This window comes from Cervus canadensis, chromosome X, assembly GCF_019320065.1.
Source record: "Cervus canadensis isolate Bull #8, Minnesota chromosome X, ASM1932006v1, whole genome shotgun sequence".
NCBI classification, from domain to species: Eukaryota; Metazoa; Chordata; class Mammalia; order Artiodactyla; family Cervidae; genus Cervus; species Cervus canadensis.
In genome coordinates, this window is record NC_057419.1 from 89,832,631 (window position 1) to 89,837,421 (window position 4,791).

Genomic DNA, 4,791 nt, shown 5'->3' on the forward strand with positions numbered 1-4,791 from the left:
TTCTAACTGTTGCTTCTTGATCTGCATACAGATTTCTCAGGAGGCAGGTAAGGTGGTCTGGTATTCCCATCTCTTGAAGAATTTTCCACAGTTTGTTGTGATCTACACAGTCAAAGGCTTTGGCATAATCAATAAAGCAGAAGTAGATGATTTTTCTGGAATTCTCTTGTTTTCTCGATGATCCAACGGATGTTAGCTATTTGATCTCTGGTTCATCTGCCTTATCTAAATCGAGCTTGAACATCTGGAAGTTCATGGTTCACATTCTCTTGAAGCCTGGCTTGGAGAATTTTGAGCAATACTTTGCTAGCATGTGATGTGAGTGTAATTGTGTGGTAGATTGAATTCTTTGGCATTGCCCTTATTTGGGATTGGAATGATACCTGGTCTTTTCCAGTCCTGTGGCCACTACTGAGTTTTCCAAATTTGCTGGCTTATTTAGTGCAGCACTTTCACAGCATCATCTTTTAGGTTTTGAAATAGCTTGACTGGAGTTCCATCACCTCCACTAGCTTTGTTTGTAGTGATGCTTCTTAAGGTCCACTTGACTTTGCATTGCAGGATGTCTGACTCTAGGTGAGTGATCACACCATCACAGTTTTCTGGGTCATGAAGATCTTTTTTGTATAGTCTTCTTTGTATTCTTGCCACCTCTTCTTATATCTTCTGCTTCTGTTAGGTCCATATCATTTCTGTACTTTATTGTGCCCACCTTTGCATGAAATGTTCCCTTGGTATATCTAATTCTCTTGAAGTGATCTCTAGTCTTTCCCACTCTATGATTTGCCTTTATTTCTTTGCATTGATCACTGAGGATGGCTTTCTTATCTCTCCTTGCTATTTTTTGGAAATCTGCATTCAAATGGGTATATCTTTCCTTTTCTCCTTTGCCTCTTCCTTCTTTTCTTTTCTCAGCTATTTGTAAGGCCTTCTCAGATAATCATTTTAACTTTTTGCATTTCTTCTTCTTGGGGATGGTCTTGATCACTGCCTCCTCTACAGTGTCACAAACCTCCATCCATAGTTCTTCAGGCACTTTGTCTATCAGATCTAAACCCTTGAATCTATTAGTCACTTCCACTGTATTATCATAAGGGATTTGATTTAGGTTATACCTGGATTGCCTAGTGGTTTTCCCTACTTTCTTCAAGTCTGAATTTTGCCATAAGGAGTTTTCAGGAAGAGGTATGATAAAGTCAGACAAAGTTCATGGACAAATTTGTGTGAAAACTACTTATTAAAGAAACAACAATAATTGGGAAGATTTGCAAGGATTAAAAGAAAACAAAAAAGTTTTGGAAGAGTTGCTGCAGTGGATTCAATAGGGAAATTATTTAGATATTAAAAGAAATAATATTCAGTTGGGGACCCAGTTGAAATTTAATATCATGGATATTTAGTGTACCTAATCAGAAGGTTGTAGTATCTTTCTTAAAACAAATTGAATAAATCAAGATGGAGTTTTAAGAATATGGTTGGTTGGGGGGGGAGGAGCCAAGATGGCGGAGGAGTAGGACGGGGAGACCACTTTCTCTCCTACAAATTCATCAAAAGAATAACTGAACGCAGAGCAAACTTCGCAAAACAACTTCGGATCGCTAGCTGAGGTCATCAGGCGCCCAGAAAAGCAGCCCATTGTCTTCGAAAGGAGGTAGGACAAAATATAAAAGATAAAAAGTGAGACAAAAGAGCTAAGGACGGAGATCCGTCCCGGGAGCTCTTAGGCGGCATTGCTTGGGGTAGGGTCCGGGCCTGAGTGCCCTGAGGACAATCAGAGGGAACTTCTGTGAGTTGCCAACTTGAACTGTGGGAGACCAAAAGAGAGAGAGTAAATTAACCGGCCCGAACACACTGCCGGCCGTTCGCAGAACAAAGAGATCGAGAGGGTCCAGAGAGGAGCTCGCAGGCTGCGGACCGGCCCAGCCCCGCCGGAGGCAGGAGGCAGGGGGGAGGGGAAGGTCGCAGCGAGACACAGGGCGCAGGCACCCGACCAGCGCGGGCGGGGACTGGGGCTGGGGACGCGGAGGGCGGAAGGCGCGCGCGCCCGACTGGCGCCAGCGGAAACTGAGACTGGGTCCGCGGAAGGGAGTGAGTGCACCACACCTGGGGATAGCGCGCCCATCAAGCCCCTCGCTGCCTGGACCGCTCTGCCGGGGAAGGCACAGAGAGCAGGCGCAGCTTTTCGTTCCGCGCTTTTGTGTAACACCCGAGGGCTGGAACCTCGTGCAGCGCGGGGCGCGCTCCATATAGAACAGCCGGGAGCCTGAGCAGCACAGACGGAGAAAGCAGCGCCAGCCCCTCCTGGCAGCCCCAGCCCATCCCCACGGCGCAAGCCTGTCCGCACAGCGCCAGCCTCTCCCTGCAGCGCAAGCCCCTCCCTGCCCCGCAGAGCGACGGAACTAGCTACCTGAATAAGAGTCCACCTCCGCCCGCCTGTGTCAGGGCGGAAATGAGGCTCTGAAGAGACCGGCAAACAGAAGCCAAATAAACAAAGGGAACCGCTTCAGAAGGGACTGGTGCAACAGATTAAAATCCCTCTAGGAAACGCTGACTACACCAGAGGGGCCTGTAGATATCGAGAAGCGTAAGCTGGAAGGAGGAGCTATCTGAAACTGAGCCGAACCCACACTGACCGCAACAGCTCCAGAGAAACTCCTAGATATAATTTTACTTTTTTCTCTTTTTTTTTTTAAATTTTTTTAATTTTTTTTCTTTTTTTCTTTTTTTTCTTTTTTCTTTCTTCTCTTTTATTTTCCTTTAAAATCCCCTATAACTCCCCCATTACTCCTTAACTTTCATTTCCACAGACTTTTACGATTTTTTAATTAGGGGGAAAAAAAAAATTTTTTTTTTTTTTTTTTTTTTTTTTTTTTCTTTTTCTTTCTTTTTTTTTTCTTTCCTTTTTCCTCTTTCTATTTCTATTTTTCTTTTTTCTTATTTCTTTTTAAAGTCCTCTAGTACTCCTCTACTACTCCTTAATGTTTCATTTTCAATACACTAATAACCTTAATAAAAAAAAAAAAAGAAAAGAAGCCCTATTGTTTAAACCAAAGATTTTATTCTCTCCAATCTTGACTCTCTGTTTTCTACTCAGAAACACCTTTAATTTCCAGTCCTTTCGCCCTTCTCTTCCCAATCCAATTCTGTTATTCTTCTTGGTAGGTGACTGGGCTACCGGAGAAACTCTGGAAACAGACACAGCTGCGTAGATCTGTCTCTCTCCTCTTGAGTCCCCCTTTCTCTCCTCCTGTTCATCTCTATCTCCCTCCTCCCTCTCCTCTTCTTCATGTAACTCTGTGAACCTCTCTGGGTGTCCCTAACGGGGGAGAATCTTTTAGCCATTAACCTAGAAGTTTTCTTATCAGGGCTGTATAGTTGGAGAAGTCCTGAGACTACAGGAAGAATAAAACTGAAATCCAAAGGCAGGAGACTTAAGCCCAAAACCTGAGAACACCAGAAAACTCCTGACTACATGGAACTTTAAGTAATAAGTGACCGTCCAAAAGCCTCCATACCTACACTGAAACCAACCACCACCCCAGAGCCAATAAGTTTTAGAGCAAGACATACCACGCAAATTCTCCAGCAACGCAGGAACATAGCCCTGAACATCAACATACAGGCTGCCCAAGGACACACCTAACACATAGACCCATCTCAAAACTCATTACTGGGCACCCCATTGCTCTCCAAAGAGAAGAAATCAAGTTCCACGCACCAGAACACTGACGCAAGCTCCCCTAACCAGGAAATCTTGACAAGCCAATTGTCTAACCCCACCCACTGGGTTAATCCTCCACAATAAAAAGGAACACAGACGTCGCAGAATACAGAAAGCCATCCAGACCAGAATCTAAACAAGATGAAAAGGCAAAGAAATACCCAACAGGTAAAGGAACATGAAAAATGCCACCAAAGTCAAACAAAAGAGGAGGAGATAGGGAATTACCTGAAAAAGAATTTAGAATAATGAATAATAAAATGATCCAAAATCCTGAAAACAAAATGGAGTTACAGATAAATAGCCTGGAAACAAAGATTGAAAAGATGCAAGAAATGTTTAATAAAGACCTAGAAGAAATAAAAGAGTCAATTAAAAATGAATAATGCAATAAATGAGATCAAAAACACTCTGGAGGGAACCAAGAGTAGAATAACAGAGACAGAAGATAGGATAAGTGAGGTAGAAGATAAAATGATGGAAATAAATGAAGCAGAGAAGAAAAAAGAAAAAAGAATCAAAAGAAATGAGGACAACATCAGGGACCTCTGGGACAATGTGAAATACCCCAACATCGAATCATAGGAGTCCCAGAAGAAGAAGACAAAAAGAGAGGCCATGAGAAAATACTCGAGGAGATAATAGCTGAAAACTTCCCTAAAATGGGGAAGGAAATAGCCACCAAAGTCCAAGAAACCCAGAGAGTCCCAACAGGAATAAACCAAGGCGAAACACCCCAAGACACATATTAATCAAATTAACAAAGATCAAACACAAAGAACAAATACTAAAAGCAGCAAGGGAGAAACAACAAATAACACACAAAGGGATCCCCATAAGGATAACAGCTGATCTATCAATAGAAACCCTCCAGGCCAGAGGGAATGGCAGGACGTACTGAAAGTAATGAAAGAGAATAACCTACAACCTAGATTACTGTATCCAGCAAGGATCTCATTCAGATATGAAGGAGAATTCAAAAGCTTTACAGACAAACAAAAGCTGAGAGAATTCAGCACCACCAAACCAGCTCTTCAACAAATGCTAAAGGATCTTCTCTAGACAGGAAA